Source organism: Cebus imitator, unplaced genomic scaffold (genome assembly GCF_001604975.1).
Source record: "Cebus imitator isolate Cc_AM_T3 unplaced genomic scaffold, Cebus_imitator-1.0 Scaffold367, whole genome shotgun sequence".
Classification (NCBI taxonomy): Eukaryota; Metazoa; Chordata; class Mammalia; order Primates; family Cebidae; genus Cebus; species Cebus imitator.
Genome location: NW_016107682.1, coordinates 465,441 through 482,130, shown reverse-complemented (window position 1 = coordinate 482,130; position 16,690 = coordinate 465,441). Strand labels below are relative to the sequence as shown.

General features: G+C 38.1%; 1 protein-coding gene across 3 annotated transcripts in view; it reads right to left on the bottom strand.

Moving 5' to 3' along the window:
- The window catches only part of RASSF8 (Ras association domain family member 8), a 109,205-nt gene that overhangs the window by 73,744 nt on the left and 18,771 nt on the right, over positions 1-16,690 (bottom strand). The window contains exons 1-2 of one of the 3 annotated variants that reach the window (XM_017507033.2): positions 4,485-4,577; positions 312-405 (exon numbers count right to left, since the gene is read on the bottom strand). The exons of 1 other annotated variant lie outside the window; for it this stretch is intronic. The gene's annotated coding sequence lies outside the window, so the exon portion shown is untranslated. Of the gene's footprint in view, positions 1-311; positions 406-4,484; positions 4,578-16,690 lie in introns of those variants that run through there. One more of the 3 variants, XM_017507032.2, reaches the window with a different exon arrangement.

Sequence of the window (16,690 nt, the reverse complement as noted above, 5' to 3'; positions counted from 1 at the left end):
TGGTGACATACAGCTTTGAAGTATTTTGCTTCAGACTCCAAATCTGAAACCTAAGGCATGTTTTATGATGCTTTTAGTGTCAACCCAAATTTGGACCTAGGAGTTATATTGCAGTAGCAACAGATAGTATCACCAACTATACTCAGTCCTTCTCTAAATAAAGGGCTTACAAATGATGATTCTTAAGAGTTTACTAATAAACACGATCTATAAAAGTGTCCTGAAACTTTTGAAGGTTTTTTAAAAAGTCACTGAAAGTGCACTCTTCTCGAATGTAATGCATGTGAGGAGTACACCTCCGCACCACTCACCTCAGCATGCGGGAGTCTCTGAGCCAGTGAGTACGAGGTAGTCTTGAGGAAGGACGGCACCACACAGGTATTCTAGGAGGATCTACACAGGTACCTGCAAAGGTACACAGGGTTCTTACAGTGCTGGCTGAATTTTTATCTTAGAAATCCTAAATCATTCCATTTTAACTTACACTCAACAAAGAGCAAAACACAAGGGTATGGCTTCAAATAATTTTCCCAAGAATTTTCCTCCCCTGTCCCCACTTTCCCTCTTAGCCATCTGAATTGTAGTCCTTGTGGGGAGGGTTTGTTTTCTGTTTGGTTTCAATTAGCATTTTTGTGCTTTTGAAAGAGGAATTTCAGTTGTTTCTATAAAAGGTCATTTGATGGGCCCATGGAATTCTAGGAGAGACTTTGTGTCTTCTTTTTCTACTGACCCCAGCTCTCTGTGATACCACACTAATTTCTTGAAAGCAATTATACATTTGGAAAACTGACTAAAGCCGGGGCTAAAACTGAAGTTGAAGGAGACCTCTCAGGTCTTCAGTCCTAAAAAATAAAAACAAAAACACACTGCACTTTTCCTTGGTAAGTACAAATTCCTTCTACTGAATAACCTAAGAAAGACGGTAACTTGGCAGCATTTCTTTTGACCATTTTATTGCCTAATGCTCTGAGAATGTGAAACTTTGCCACAACATTAGCTATAAAGAAAGTCCAAGGAACAAATCTTGGCCACAAGATGGGAATTGATGCAATTCATATGTCTGCCACATTCAGACTATGCCCTTCACAGATGTTTCTGCATTTATTTATAGAAAGATTTACTTTAGCAACAAGACCAGCTTCCATCAACCATTAAAAAAAAAAAAAAAAAATCTATCCAGACATCAAACTACTTGTATTATATGAATAGAAAATACTACCCCCAAATGTTAAAATCTGTAAATTTTTAGTCACAAAATAATATGAAATATCAAATTAGAGCATAAGGAGAAAAAACTGGCAGACCCCAAATCTGATGCAAATGTAAGAAAACATACATATTTCAAACACCACTGAGGAAGGGAGAAGTTAATCCAAAGTTTCCCCTTTCAGAGCTGGCTCTCCCTGCACAGCTGCTATATCCCTGAATGAAGACTTTGTCTCCAAAGCTGGTTACTACACTCACACTTCATATAACTTAATAGTTGTTATTAAAATGCCAATGCATTTCTGATTATTTTTTTAACTGCATTTTAGGTTTTGGGGTACATGTGAAGAACATGCAAGATTGTTGCATAGGTACACACATGACAGTGTGCTTTGCTGCCTTCCTCCCCTTCATCTATATCTGGCATTTCTCCCCATGCTATCTCTCCCCAACTCCCCACCCTCGCTGTCCCTCACCTATTTCCCCCCAGACAGACCCCAGTGTGTAGTGCTCCTCTCCCTGTGTCCATGTGTTCTCATTGTTCAGTTCCTGATTATTTTTTACATAATGTTACAGTTGCAACACAAAGGTGCATTAGTGCCTGCTTCAAAATTTTAAAAGAAAGTAGCAGTTACATTTTTGTTCTAATAAAAACACACAGATTTAAGCTAGCTAGGTATCACAGAATTTCTACTGCGTCTTCTTATATCAGATGTTGGGTTAGAGTCTTCTGGCTTCAAGTAGACCTACCTACTTCCTAAAGAAGCTAGAAGAAGCAGACACATCTGAGGGTGATAGTACTTGGCAAAAGAGCTTGTCTATGGAAGGTGTCATCCAAAAAGCAAGGAAGGGTTAACCCTGCTGGGAAAGAGGGCTGGGTGACAAATTCAAAGCCAAGTAAGAAGAGGTTAAATAGACTAACAACCACCCGAATTCCCATCCTTGGGCCTGGGAGCTGTCTGGAATCTAGCCTAGCTGCCAAAAGTATTCTTAGTTAAATAAATCAAAACCTCTTCCTAACCAATTTTTCTTCACTAAAGCCTCATCTCTCTTTTTAGTTGTGTTTTCAAGAAAAACTTTTGAGAATGGGAAGTGGACAGTTGAGAATGAGTTTCTGAAACTGACATATCATTATCTTCTTTGTCTAGTTGTCATTAGAGCTAGAGATTTAAAGGCCAAAAAGATGATGGTGCTTATTCTCTCATATGTAATTCAAACTGACACTAACATATATGCAGAAAGTAAAATCTCTCCTTCTTAGATTTTTATAATTGCAAAATTCACTTTGAGATGAGTGGTGCGGGAAGGGCAGGGGGCAGTTCTGCGGGTACCCTGGGACTGTAATGTGCTCAGGATATCTCTGGGAAAGGCCAAGCTTGGCAAAAGTCCAGGCTTGGGCTCTGGTGTACCTGCCCCGCTCCCTAGCCCCCTGTCGATTCCTATAACCTCCTAACTACTCAACTCATTGTTCACTCTTCACCAGGTCACTTTATAGAAACAAACAAACCAAAAGATCCAATCCTATCATCCTACTGCTTTTGAAAGGTCTCCACAAAAAGTTCAACCTTCTCTTGTTTGTCAGTTAACTGCAGTGACAAAATGTTCCTAACCACAAATACAAACATGAGATCTGGCAAGCGTGGGACTATCTACAAAGGCAATGAGAAACAACAGGTTTAAGTGAAGATGGTCTCAGGAAATTGCATGCACTGCGTTTTTTCCATGAGCCCCTTCACATCCCTTGAGGCAGCTGTCCAGGCAGGCCCACCTCCAGTGCCTCCCCTGAAGCCGCCACGTGGCATGCACGGCCTTACTCCACTTCAGATTCCCTGCCTCTATCTACTTCAGGTTGGCATGCCAGGTGTAGGCCTTACCAAATTTTTGTGCTGCCCAATCTCCAACTTACTCTCCAAGACTCCACTCAAATGTGATCTCATCACCCCCTGGAAACTTCCCTTATCAAAACTAGTCACTCCAGGTATTCTCAAGTGGCTCACACTTAGTACTTGCTAGTACTGTTCATTGAATTCTTATAACAACCCTGTGGGGCAGGTAATCTGTAATAAGGAAATAATTAGAAAAGAATCGAAATAACTGGCCCAGGGTCATACAGCGATAAACAGGAGAGGCAAGAACTGAACTCAAGCAAATTGACTTCACAGCCCATAATCTTCAACAACTGTTTGAAATGTTTGCTTCTTCTTGAGGGCAGAGACACTTTGCACTGACACCTGCATTCACAATGCCTAGCACATAAGTGGTGCTAGATAAATGCTGAAGGCTTGATAAATTCAGAGTTTTACAGAATGGCGGCAGGTTGTACAGTGGTTCTGAACTTATCCTCAGTGAAAGTCCTGCTAACCTGAATGATTCCTTTTACCTAGATATAATACTCCCAGTATCACATGTCTGAAAAACAGATTTCTATTATATAAATACTTGAAATGGCCATAAATCAATGAACACTGACATGTAATTGTGGGGAAAAGGAGAGGATAAAAATTGGAAGTCCCACTAATAATTATATTATTTTTGGTAAAACTTAAGATTACTCAAACATTAATTGGACACTTATAAAAATGCACCAAAGATTAAGCAGTCTTTTATTTTGGTAGCTAGCCTCCACAATGGCCCCCAGAAATCCTCTCCTCCTGGTTTTCACACCCTTGTGTATTATTCTCCTACAATGAACAGTGGTAACCTGTACAGCCAACACAGTGTTGTGGAATGATGTCATAAAGACATGGTAGCTTCTATTTTGCTTCCATCAGACGCTCAAGCAGCCCTATGAGGTCCATGTGGCGAGGAGCTGAGGCCTCCAGCCAACAACCAGCAAAAATTTGCGAGGTATATGAGTGAACTACCTTGGAAGTGGATTTTCCTGCCCCAATCAAACCTTCATGCAGACTATGTACAAAATGGACTGACACCTGGGTTGCAACCTTATGAAAGATCCAAAATCAAAACCACTCACCAAGACATTCCTGGATACCTGACCCAAAAAAACTAGGTGAGAGTTTAAAAAAAAAAAAAAAAAGTTACTGTTTTAGGTCCCTAGGCATGGGGTAACTTGTTATGTAGTAATAAGTAATTTATTTAAATTAAATAGTTTATAGCAATGCAAATAGAAGTTATTAATGTTAGCACAATATCAGGTTATTGCAATTCCTAAACACTGAATGCAAGCAAAATAGAATGCTCAAGAATAACTCAAGAGCAAAATAAATCCCAATTTCCAAGAGGCTCTTTTTTTTTTTTTTAAACAACAGAATACAAACCCTTCATTTCCTTGTAGTTGTCTTTTAATGACTGCTGATTAATTGTTGGGTATGTTCCCTTTCTCCAAATTAAGCCCGCCAGGAGAGATAATCAAAAGACAATATTGTTGCTTATACCCATTACTGGAGATGGATGGATGGAAGGATGGAAGGAGGGAGGGAGGGAGGGAGGGAAGGGAGGGATGGAGGAAGGAAGAAGGAAGGAAGGGAGGAAGGAAGGAAGGAAGGAAGGAAGGAAGGAAGGAAGGAAGGAAGGAAGAAAGGAAGGAAGGAAGAGAAATAGACAATATTGGCATTTCTATAACTGTAAAAATGAGAAGAGTTTATTGCTCTTGTTATTTAAGTATTATAGGTCTGACAAAAAGTCTAAAAGTTTTGGAGGAAACCAGCTACTCTCTACTCTGTGATTCCAAGATCCCCAAAATATTTTTCTGTGTGTTTTCTTGAAGCACATTTCTTTTTATTGAAAAAAGAAAACTCATCTGAAATTCTAAATATTCAACTACAAATAAACTATGGTAGCACATTTTTATAAGTGATATAACTGTGTATCCATAAAATAAACTATAAATATTACAGAACTCTAAACTACTCCTAAATTTTTGTTTCTCTAGTAAGAGTGGGAACATTCAATGTGGTTTTTTTTCCTTCTGTGACATCAAAATACATAGCAACACACAATATTAGTAAGGAAAATATCAGGTTTTTACAAAATCCAGATGAAATGTTAGCAATATGATCACAGAAACAATAAGGTAGATATTCTGTGGAAATAAATCCATTATGATGCTATTAAACTATGTTAGTTTGCAAAGCAGAGAGCAATGGTAATACTGAAATTAATTATTTATATAATAAACCTTTACCAAGCTCTTATCATATTTGAAATACGATGGGGATTACAAAGATGAAGATACGGGTTTCATTCCAGTAACTGCAGTATTTGTGAAATGTAACTAATGTCTAGTAACAATATCAAATGAATGTTTGGTAAACAACAAAGAGACTTGGAAAAAAGCTACAGCAGAGTTCATACAAGAGAAACCACTAATGGCTGGTGGATATCTGTGAAGACTTCATGAAATTAAGCCCCTTATGCTTGTATATGGCTGTAATTTTTTTTAGCTTTTTCATATTAATACATCAATATTCCCATTATATAGGTTATATAAAGTTGAGTTTAAGATTAAGTGACTTGATCAGGATGCGGTTCCTGGCTTTGAAAAGTGATAATTGGCACTCAACAAATAAGTGCCAGGCATCACTCTACGTTCAGTTCAGGCACGGTTCATGACCTTATTACAGTCTCCATTTTGCACATGAAGGAACTAAGATTTCAGATTTTGTACTTTCCTAGGTTCAGGTGGCTGGTAAATGGTGGAGCTCTGATTTGAACTCAGATATACTTGATGTTAAAACTTCTGCTAGTCTCCCATACTGGGTAAATTCACCTATCCCATGCTGCTACTAGCAAATGTTCATACTCTCTACCATACCTCCTCCCACACCCGTGCCCCATTCCACCCTTGGCCTAATAAACTGATCCATAAACCATAAAGAATTGAGATGCATTCTTGTTAGTCTTACGATTTCTTAACTGTTATGTAAGAAATCAGAAGAGTGGCAGAGAAGGGATAGGACAAGAAAGAAATATGATCGTTTTTTAAATAGCTAAGTAATCATTTTTTGTTTAAAGCAGTTTGGAAAGCAAATTTTATCAATTTTAGTAGATAAGCTATAAGATGATCATTTGCATAAAGTCGTCTTCTCCTGGATAACACTTCAATATTTCACACAAAAGAGAGCTATTTTCAGAAAGCCAACTTCAGAGTTTTGATAAGTATTCATCATATTATTTAGGTGTCTTTTATTATTGAAGATCCATTATTCCAATTTGAATCAGTAAGAAAGAGAGGGGTGCGGGGAAAGAAAGAAAGACACTGTTAAAGGCCTGTAGATTAAAAGACAAACCACATTAGCAGTAGAAACTGTTTCACTAATAGAACACACATCAGAAAATGTGAAATCAGGACATGTAAAGGCTTACATCAAGCAATCCCCGAGAAAAGAACAGTATGGCTCTGGGTGTGGCCCGGTGATTGTAAGAAAACATAAGGTTAGGCCACAGTTTTAAGAGGAAACCATTCCTACAGACAGAAATGATGGGAGGGAAAGAAACCCGAAGAACAGACAAGTAGAATCATTCTGCAAAAGAGACATCGTAAATCTGTCTTTACTATCACTTGGATCATTTGGTAAGTACAAGGCTTCGTTGGAGGCACAGTGAGTTTACAGATGAATTCTGGCAAGATAGGTATACCCCTCAGAGATGCTTTCTAAAATCAAGATAAAATCAAAAAAGTTAACTAGTTTTTAACTTAAGTGAAGAAAATTACAAAGGTAATTAAACAGATGCTGTGAACCATCCTCCAGGAGATACAGTCGCTCTAAACATACTATAGGGATTCTTTGGAGGTTTCCATACTGTTTTGTGTTACTTGTTTATACCTACTCTCCCACTGCACCATGGAATCCCATCCCATTTCTTCATTATGGTCCCACCACCTAGCACAGGATCTGGCAAACTCAATAAATGAGGACCAGAGGAAGGCCAGGGGTGGCAGAGTTCCTGATAAAGCAGGAATTTGACACGTTATTTCCTGGACTGGCAGTGCAGGCAGCTGATACAAATCTCTCTTCTTCTCCCCTGCAAGAAATGATTGTTTGGGGTGGGAAGAGGGCTCTTTTCTAAATGAAAGAAAAAAAAATTTTTATCAAAATGACTTGTGACTTTAAGTTGTATTTTTGTATTAACAGAAACAAATCCCAAATAATGACTGCAGTCACCATTACCCAATCACTCTGGCAATTTTTCTAAATACTACAGATTGCTCTAGTTAACCCCATCTTAGCTTATCAGATTTGATTATCCAGCTTATTTTTCCAATTAACCATCTGTTCAATAATGCTGCTACCAGACAATAATAAAAGTTCCAAGACTGCTTTTAAAGACCTGACAAATCTGAGGTGAAGGTTGTCTACATGGATGTTTTATACTTTTTCCCATTTTTCCCCCTTTATAGTCTCAAAAAATCTTATTTTAAAAACAGCCTACTTAAAAAAAGTAAGCTCCACAGGAAGGAATTCATTTTTTAAAAAAATAACATTAATTTCAAGCAATAATGACCTTCATTCTCTTTTTAAAACAAGAGCTAGTAGAAATTTTTAGCATATATTTTTAAAAGCCAAAAAACATAGAAAGTGAATAATATTCTACTGTTGGATAGAAAGTTAATACAATATGTTGGCATGTTCAAGTATGTTTTAAACAACTAATTTCTTAAACTGATCTGTTGCATAATGTATGTTAATTCTGAATATTGTCCTTATTTCAGTTCAAAAAAAGCATAAACAATAAAGCCACTTCAAGTTGAAGAAAAAATATTTAAATGTAAACACCACTTAAGCCAGGCAGTTGTATAGATTATACTTTACCTGTTTTTGAAATCTTACCATTTCCTGCCTTAGTACAGAATTAAAGCATCCTAATTATTGGCTCGATTTTAGTAGACTCTTCCCCTTGATGAAAGCATATATTGGCTGTAATGCTGTTTTAATAACATTCAATTTGGTTCCAGCCTAGTCAGAAGAAAGCTAAGAGGCAAGACTGCCCAGCTCACAAGATGTACTGTGGATTTTGGTCACTTCACATCATGAACATTCACTGCCTAGCAATGGCTCCAGAAGTCAAGAGTTCAATCCTGCCCCAAGTTACAAGAAAAATGGTAGAAATACACAAGTGACAGCATGTACGAATACATAAGAGGGGAGAAGAGGATAAAGAACGGAAATTAAAGTAAAGAGAAGAAGCAGCAAAAGAAGAGAGAGGCGGCAGCAAGTAACTAGGAACCTTGTCAGTGTTGTGAGAAGCCAATGGCCACTGGAAAGAATAGGTAAGATTACAAGAAACACATGGAAGGAGTCAATGAATGTCTAGTCCCTACACAATTTAGAGGGAAACTGGATTAAGAGGAGCAGCCGAAAGAGGTGCTCAAAGAAGAAGTAAGCTGCTCTTGTGGAGCTTGAAAGCTGGGAGCAGCCTACACATCTTAGAACCCAAAAGGGCACAGAGAACCTCCAAGTCTTGATAGTACAGTGGACCAAGACATGTGAGGTCATCCATATTGTATGAAATTAAGGTTTCAAAGGGAAAACTGTCCTTCTCCTCTGTACATTCTAGAGGTAATACAGATAACAGCAAACATTCTAATTTTAGCTCTTCTGTCATGTGAACTTGGGACAGTCACAACCTCCCTGAGCTTCAGTTTCCTCATCTGCCAAGCAAGTTCTTGGAAATAAGTACACCTGGTATGTCTTTTAAAAATTGCCACTGGTAGGTCTCTATAGCCCTGGGAGGTGCAGGATCCTGGAGGAGGAAGATCTAATGAATGTAAATCAAGGCAACACCTACTCTCTGGGTGTGTCAGAACCCAAGTTTGGATGCTGGGAAACTAACGGGATATAAAAATCTCACTCTTTTAAGACTGAGGACAGACTCTGCTACAGGGTCACAGAGACCAAGAGAATCACTTGCTACAAGCCAATGTAGAAAAAAACTTCACCAGACTCTTCACTTTTAAAGCCCTATGTGCCAAGCCACTGTTCAAAGTACTTTATGTATGTTAACTCATTTAATTCTCTTAATCTCATGAAATAGGGATTTTCCTTATTTTCTGATGACGCAAGAGGCACAGGTAATTAAAGAACATATGTCCCAGGTCTCCCTGCTAGCAAATGGCAGACCATATAGAAATCCAGCTCTGCCTGCTGCAATCTGTGCTCCTAACCACCCTGCACACTGCCTTTAGCCAGGACTCCACAGCCCTAGCACTGCACTGCTGAAAGCTTGCTCTCCTGCCCTTCTTCTCTCTCCCAAATATTAATTTTGGCGACCCCTCCTTAAATTCCACCTCTGTAAGATATGGGTAAGACCACTTCGTTTCCTATGAAGTGGAATATTTTTATGAAAACACCTAATATTTGGCACATTGCAGATTCTTGATAATTGATGATTTACTCATTTACCTCAAGTAATTATTATCCAGACAAATGCTGCCATCTGCCTACCCCTCCTCGTTTATAAAAAGCTAAGACCCTGGTCAGACAAACTGGATCCCTGCACTGCCATAAACAGAAAACCACAGGATTGAGCCCATCTTTCCTCTGAAAGGCTCCAAACTAAATTTTCCCCATGTATGTCCCTGCAGTGGATACTACCTGAATCTAGTGATGCCTTTGGGAGCTGGGGATAGCAGAGGGTTTGTTTGATCCCAGCAATGAAAGATCCCTTGTTTCTGGGCTATTATTTGGTATAATACAGTAACATGCCATAGGGTCTACAGTTACCGCATTAAATGCCTCCTCCCTCCCACACAAAACCTTTAACAAATCATCATACTAAAGAACATCTGTGGAATTTCTTAGAACACATTTCTGATTGGTGCAGCAAAAAGTACAATACCCTGGGAGTTAACAAGGTTTGTATTAAGCACTAGCAGGCCAACCCAGGGAAGTTAAAACCACTAATAGAATGCGTGTGAATCTGCATTTGAAAAATGAAAGGCTCAAGACCAGGTTGGTGGTTTATATCACCACCCTGGATGTTTTCCTCTGGACACATTCCAGTTTGTTGATGGCCATAAAATTTAAAATTTGGCACACAAAACTAAAAATAAGTTTCTAAAAATGGGTTATCAGCATAAATGACTTATTGCCTGTGTTAATCCTGCCTTGACTTTTTAAAATTAATTTTACTAAATGTTGAACAGGCAAAAGAGTAACCATAAAATGAGTAAGGTATAAATAATTAAAAAGAAATGCTCATGTACCCACAATTTTAAGAAAAGGTAAATGACTATCACCTCTGAAGCTCCTTTTGTGATCCTTCTTAATCCACCCTCTTGTCCTCCACTAAGAGGTAATAACTCTTCTTAATTCTGTGTGTACCCCTGCCTTTTAAAAAATAGTTTAGTCCAGGCACAGTGGCTCACACCTGTAATCCCACCACTTTGGTGGGCTGAAGGAGGAGGATGGCTTGAACCCAGGAGTTTGAGACCAGCCTGGGCAACATAACAACATTGCATATCTACAAAAGAACAACAACAAAAAAGCTAGGCATGATGGTACATATCTGTAGTCCCAGCTACTAAGGAGGCTGAGGCAGGGGGATTGCTCAAGTCTAAGAGTTAAAGAGTGCAGTGAGCTATAATTATGTGACTGTACTCTAGCCTTGGTGACAGGGCCAGACCCTGTCTCCAGAAATAAATACATACATACATACTTGTATCCCTAAACAATATAAGTTTTGTCCAAATTTCTGAAGTTCATATGAATGGAATCATACTACACAAAATCTTTTAGAACTTGTTTTTCTGTTGTTGATGCATGAACTGATAGTTCATTCATTTTCAAAGGTGTAGAAAGGGCTGTTAGTCCCTGGCATGCATAGGTATGAGCTGAGGCTCGCTGTTTATGGGCAGCAGCCATACTAACTGCATGGTGTCTACACACTGATTGCTTACTGTTTTTAATATCACTCCCACCCTACAGTAATCCACTATACAGATAAACCACAGCTTATGCTTTCTACAATCCATGTTTTTTTCCCCCCATTTTCTTAATTTTTTCTTTTTTTGGTGCCACACAAAGTGCTCTGAACTATGGTAGACATGTGCTGGGTTGTAGGGTACATGCATTTTCAATTTTAATAAAATCAGTTTTCTTCGAAACTATGGTCATGACCCACTATAGTTTAACAAATTTCCTGGGTTGGTTCCAACATTTTTAGTAAAAAAGAATAAACAAGAAAAGCAAAATAGTAGAGAACACCGCCTTTAGTAGAGAACTAATAAGATCAGTTCCTAGACACTTTGGCTTAAATCATACACGTGTATCATATACAGACACATGTGTCAATAAGTGAATTTCTTTCTGTGGGTCACAGTCCAAAAGCTCAAAACTGTCTTCCAGTTGATTAATTCTTCCTCTGGCTATGTCTAATTTGCCATTAAACCTATTTGCTGATTTTTAAATTCCAATTATATGTTTAATTTCTCAAGCACTATTTAGTTTTTTTCAGATCTTTTCTGTCATTTTTATATTCATTTGCTATTTATTCACATTTTTATATGCTTAATATACTTTATATGCTTAATATACTTTCCACTTCTTTAAAGGTTATTTTACATTCTGTCTGACAACTGTAATATCTGAGATTATTACATGCCTAATTCTGTTATCTACTATTTTGGCTGGTTCTATTGATGATGCCTTGTTTAATTTGTTTTGTGATTCTTGACTGTCATTAAAATTTCTTAAAAATTTTTGAACTCTTCGAGGCTTGCACTGAAGAAAGATCCCTCCAGAAAGGACTTGCACTAGCTTCTGCCTTGTGCTACTATAGTGGAACCATTCTACAACTACATCTTTGTCTTTTCTTTGGACCACCCATAGATCTAAATTAGAAGTGCAAACTTCCATGAATGCTGATTATTATTGGTTATAAAATACTAGGTATTTTTTCTGAGATTTGCTGCGGATTGGGAGGTAGTCAAGGGAAAAGTTATATTTCTAGTTCTACAATACACTATGAAAGTAGTCTTTAGAGGTCCCAGCTCTATGTGGAGACATTGTCTACTAAACTGTTTTCCCCAAAGCAGGCTCTGGGCTTTGTCTCGTCTCTAGATCAGCAAGTGACCAAAAAAATCCAAGCTCAATTGGACTAAGCAAGTGCTCTCTTATCACTCTGATTTCTTGCTTTCACTTTCAGGCCAATATTTGGTCTTTTATTTTCATGTTTTCTTGCCATTTAGAGATATATTTTATATAATTTATCCAGCATTTTTATTTGTATTCATTTTTAGTGGAGGAGTAATTCAGAGTATCTAGTTTCACATACCATTAGAAATGTAAATACACTGACATTCTAAACAGCCATTATTATACTGATCTTGTGTTCAACTAAAACCATTATATCTTTTTCATATGAACTACGTTGTTTCCTTATTCCTGTACTTGCATAACTGCATAACTACTATTTTAATCTAAATGCAAAAATTAATGTTCTGACCTATTCAACTTACATCTTATGTTTCAGTCATTGTTTTAAGCTATTAAAGAATTCTCAATCTCATTTAAAAATATTATTTACTTCAAACTTTTTCATTCACAAACTTGATTAAAATGTCTTCTATAAGGCCAGGTGTGGTGGCTCATGCCTGTAATCCAGGCACTTTGGAGGATAAGGCGTGCAGATTACCTGAGGTCAGGAGTTCAAGACCAGCCTGACCAACACAGTGAAACCCCATCTTTAAAAAAAAAAAAAAAAAAAAAAAAAAAAAAAACTTTTGAAAAAAAAAAAAAAAAAAAAAAAAAAAAGTCTTCTATATTTTATTCCAAGTTGGTAAAAATGTGGAACACTGTATAATTCAGCATATAAGTTATTTTAAGCTTTTAAAAAATAAAATGGATCCACCTGCAAAGTAGTACACAGTACATTCAATTTCATATCCCAAAAATGTTTGCCTGAAAATATGCTTTTAAAAAATTCGTGTTATATTATCTTTACTTCAGTATCATTTAAGGACGATTATGAAAAAACACATCCTTGAAATAAGGATTGCTATGCCTCCCTCATAGACCACAAATTAAATTTGATATAGACATAAGAGTAGGTTAAAGTTAATAGGATGGATGGCTTTGAAAGCTGTAATACGGAAATAATCAATCATGCTTTTGATGGTGCTGACAAGTTAAAGCCCTGACAGCAACAGTAAAGATCATTCAGGGAAGGCTAAGAGTCATTCTGAGGTTTAGCCTTTGCTTCAGTGATTAATTTTATAGGAAATAGCAAGGGCATTCAGCATACCTGCCTCATTCCACCTCTGTGAAAAGGGGACCAGCAACTAGAAATCATATTAACATTATGTAGGGTGACCATACAATTTATCCGTGCATGGTAAATGCATCTGATAGCAGTAACTTCAGCATACCATGAGAATAACCCTGTATGGCAGGAGCCCCTGAATATTCCAAGTTAGGGAATCCTGGAGTGGCCAACCAGGAGATTCATTTTTTGTCTATGAGGAACATCAGAACCCCTAACCTCGCAACCTCCGAGGTCTGGTGGAATGCAGGCCAGACAGAGGATCAAGGCCCTTAGTTGTGGGTTGAGGGAAGACTGCCATATAGAGATTGTTGAGGGTGGAGGGGCTAAGTGAAAATGCTATATAAACTGCATGCTTTTGAGGTTGCAATGAGATTCTCTCAACAGCCTTTCTGGTATCTACATCCCTTTTTTGGCTTCACCTGCTCATAGCTCACTGAAATTCCGTCTCACAGGACTCAGAACTTAGTACTACCCCAACCCTACTTGCACCAGCTAACAGGAGGATACCGATACAACCATAAAGCACAAATCCAGCTTCTGTAAGTGTTTTATTTGGCCAACACAATGTTTTGATTCTTTTAAAGAATGGAAATCATCCCCCAAAATCGCAATCCTTGAAGAAAATCAAACTCTGTGTTTGGAAGACGCAGTTTCTGGATGTCCAGTGTTTGGTGAAGGCACAGAAATGATGATGGAGGAAGGGTCTTCCCTGCCCCAGGCAGAAAAGATAACAGTTACTGCATTTACTCTTTAATCCCTTTTAAAAACCAAAGATAATGACCATTTTGTTGTATATATGGTTTTTATCTTAGAATAGATTATGGAAAGAGTCTAATTTCCCAACTCTAAAGCAAATATACAATTAAATTACAAGTATTCCAGTATAATGGCCCACCTGTGGGTTAGGTACCTTGTTAAGCTAAACCCACTGGAGACTTTTAAAAACATGGTATATTTGCTTAAATTGGTTTTTAACCATGGAGGGTGATACTTAGAAAACCTGATGAAAGCACAAAAAAGTAGCCCTTAAGGATGGGAGCTAGCTTCTCATGCCTAAATTTTCATAACTATCACTCTGAATGTTGTCACTGTGAACCTCTACTTAAGGGTCACCTTTTCTGAGAAACCCTTCCTGAGGCCTCCCTTCCTCTCCCAACAGTAAAAGCTAGCAGCTGCCTTCCCTACCTGCTACATCCTTCACCCACCCCAGCAACTGAAACACTTCCTGTGCTGCTGATTCAGCTCCTCTAATGCACTTGTAAAAATTGCTCAAGGGTAGGGATTGTCTCTTCCTCCCCATCACCTATACAATACCAAGAGGAACATGGATACTCAACCTCTCTCCTCTATGGTGAAGCATCAGCATGGAATGGTAGTTAAAACCAATAGTTGGGGAGCTGCCTTTGGCCTGAAATCCTAGCTCTGCCCCAGCTCTTCCTACCTATGTGAGTTTGGGCAAATTATTCTGTCTCAGTTCTTGCAGAAGTAAAATGGGGAATAAAAAAAATCAAGTTATTTTAAGATTTAAGTGAGTTAATACATGTAAAGTGCTTGGGACCTCACACATCACAGATACTCAAATACAGATTATAAATTAGTTTTTTTTTTTTTTTTAATAAAAAGTCTCCAATTCTTCAACAATCCTCAATTCATTGCTAACCTCACTGTTCTTTAGAAGATCCTCATGATTTCCTCACTGCTAAAAGTCAAGCTTTTATCTACATGATTTCCATCTCAGCTTTAATACTGCTGACCAACTCTGTTCTTGAGACTCTTTTCTCCTTTGTTTCTAGGGAGGGCACTAATCTCATTTTCTCTCTCTTGGCTTCTCTTCTTGCCTGGAGCCAGCTGCCAGAGCTCCCTGCTGCTTGATTCTCTCTTTATACTACCTGCTGCAGGACAAGCTTATCTACTAATTGGTCTTCAACTATCAACATTTTGTCTAGTCTGTCTTAGGACTGATCATGTTGAATGAGTGACTGGAAAAATGATTGGGCTATATTGCTATTTCCAGCCCAAGCTTCCTTTTGAGCTTCTAATTATCTCTGTTTCTTACTGACTTCTAGGTAATATCCATCTAGAACTGAACATACTACCTTTTCTTTTTCTACTCCCTCAAATGTGCTATACTTAATTAGCATAAGGTACTGTGAAATCTTTCTCTCCCCAGATCGGGTACCCTATTAACCATTAAATCCTACCTATTCTAACTTCCAATAGCAGACAAGAAACATCCTCTCTTCCCTGTCACCGTAATAAAATCCTTTCATCAAGGTTTCCATGCTCTCATTTTTATTACTGTGCTACCTTCTGGTCTCCTGATTTTCAGTAATCCTGGGTTGAAGACAGGGAAATAGGTGCCTCATAAATGATGCCACCAGAATGACCAGCCTATCATGATCTGATCCCATCATTCCCTAATTTTAAAAAAAGTATTAACCTACATGTACACATTTGAATACAGTCCATTTACTAGCGTATATTTAATGAGTGCCGCCCATGCTGAATAAAGCCCTGAGTCCCAAAGAGTTATAATAAGAAACAGTTCCTGCCTCTAAGGACCTAGTTTGGCAAAAACTATTTTGTTGCTTATAAGGTACACACACACATGCTTCTAGTCTAAAATCTAAAACACTCTAGACTGGAAATGAGATAAGCAATACCTTTATTAACATAATTATATGTAGCCCATATGTAATTAACATAATGTCAAGAATTAATAAAGATAGGAATGAGGGAACATGGAGGTTTGTGACTGCCACTGCAGGTGCTCTTCTTAGGCGCAGTTGGCCAGTCTAACTTCCAGAATATATAAGGGTGTTATATCTAGGCCCAGTCCTAGTTATTTAGGAACTTAAAAATAACTTGATTTGACCTGATCTGGAACACCTAAGTGTTCCAGATCGGCTTTCTGTATCAGAATCTCAGAAGCTTCTACATATTCAGCTAAAGTATATTGTACTCTAAAAAATTGTGTTAGAAGAGCTCCATCTTTGTTTCCATGACAGGCCTGAACCCACTGTCATTAATAAAATGCCATCAAAGTGTATTCCCTCAGCACAGATAAGCAAGTGGGTAGAAGGGCCAGGCCAAGGAGTAACCCTCTCAGCAACAGAGAGCCACTGAGGATTAGAACAGAGGAGTGTCACAAGTTCTATGCCCCATTTTACCACTAACTATGACTTTCCACTTCCACTCTTCAGTGACTGCTCTTCTGAAGATGGTACAATGACCTCCCAAGCGTCTCTCAGTGTCGATA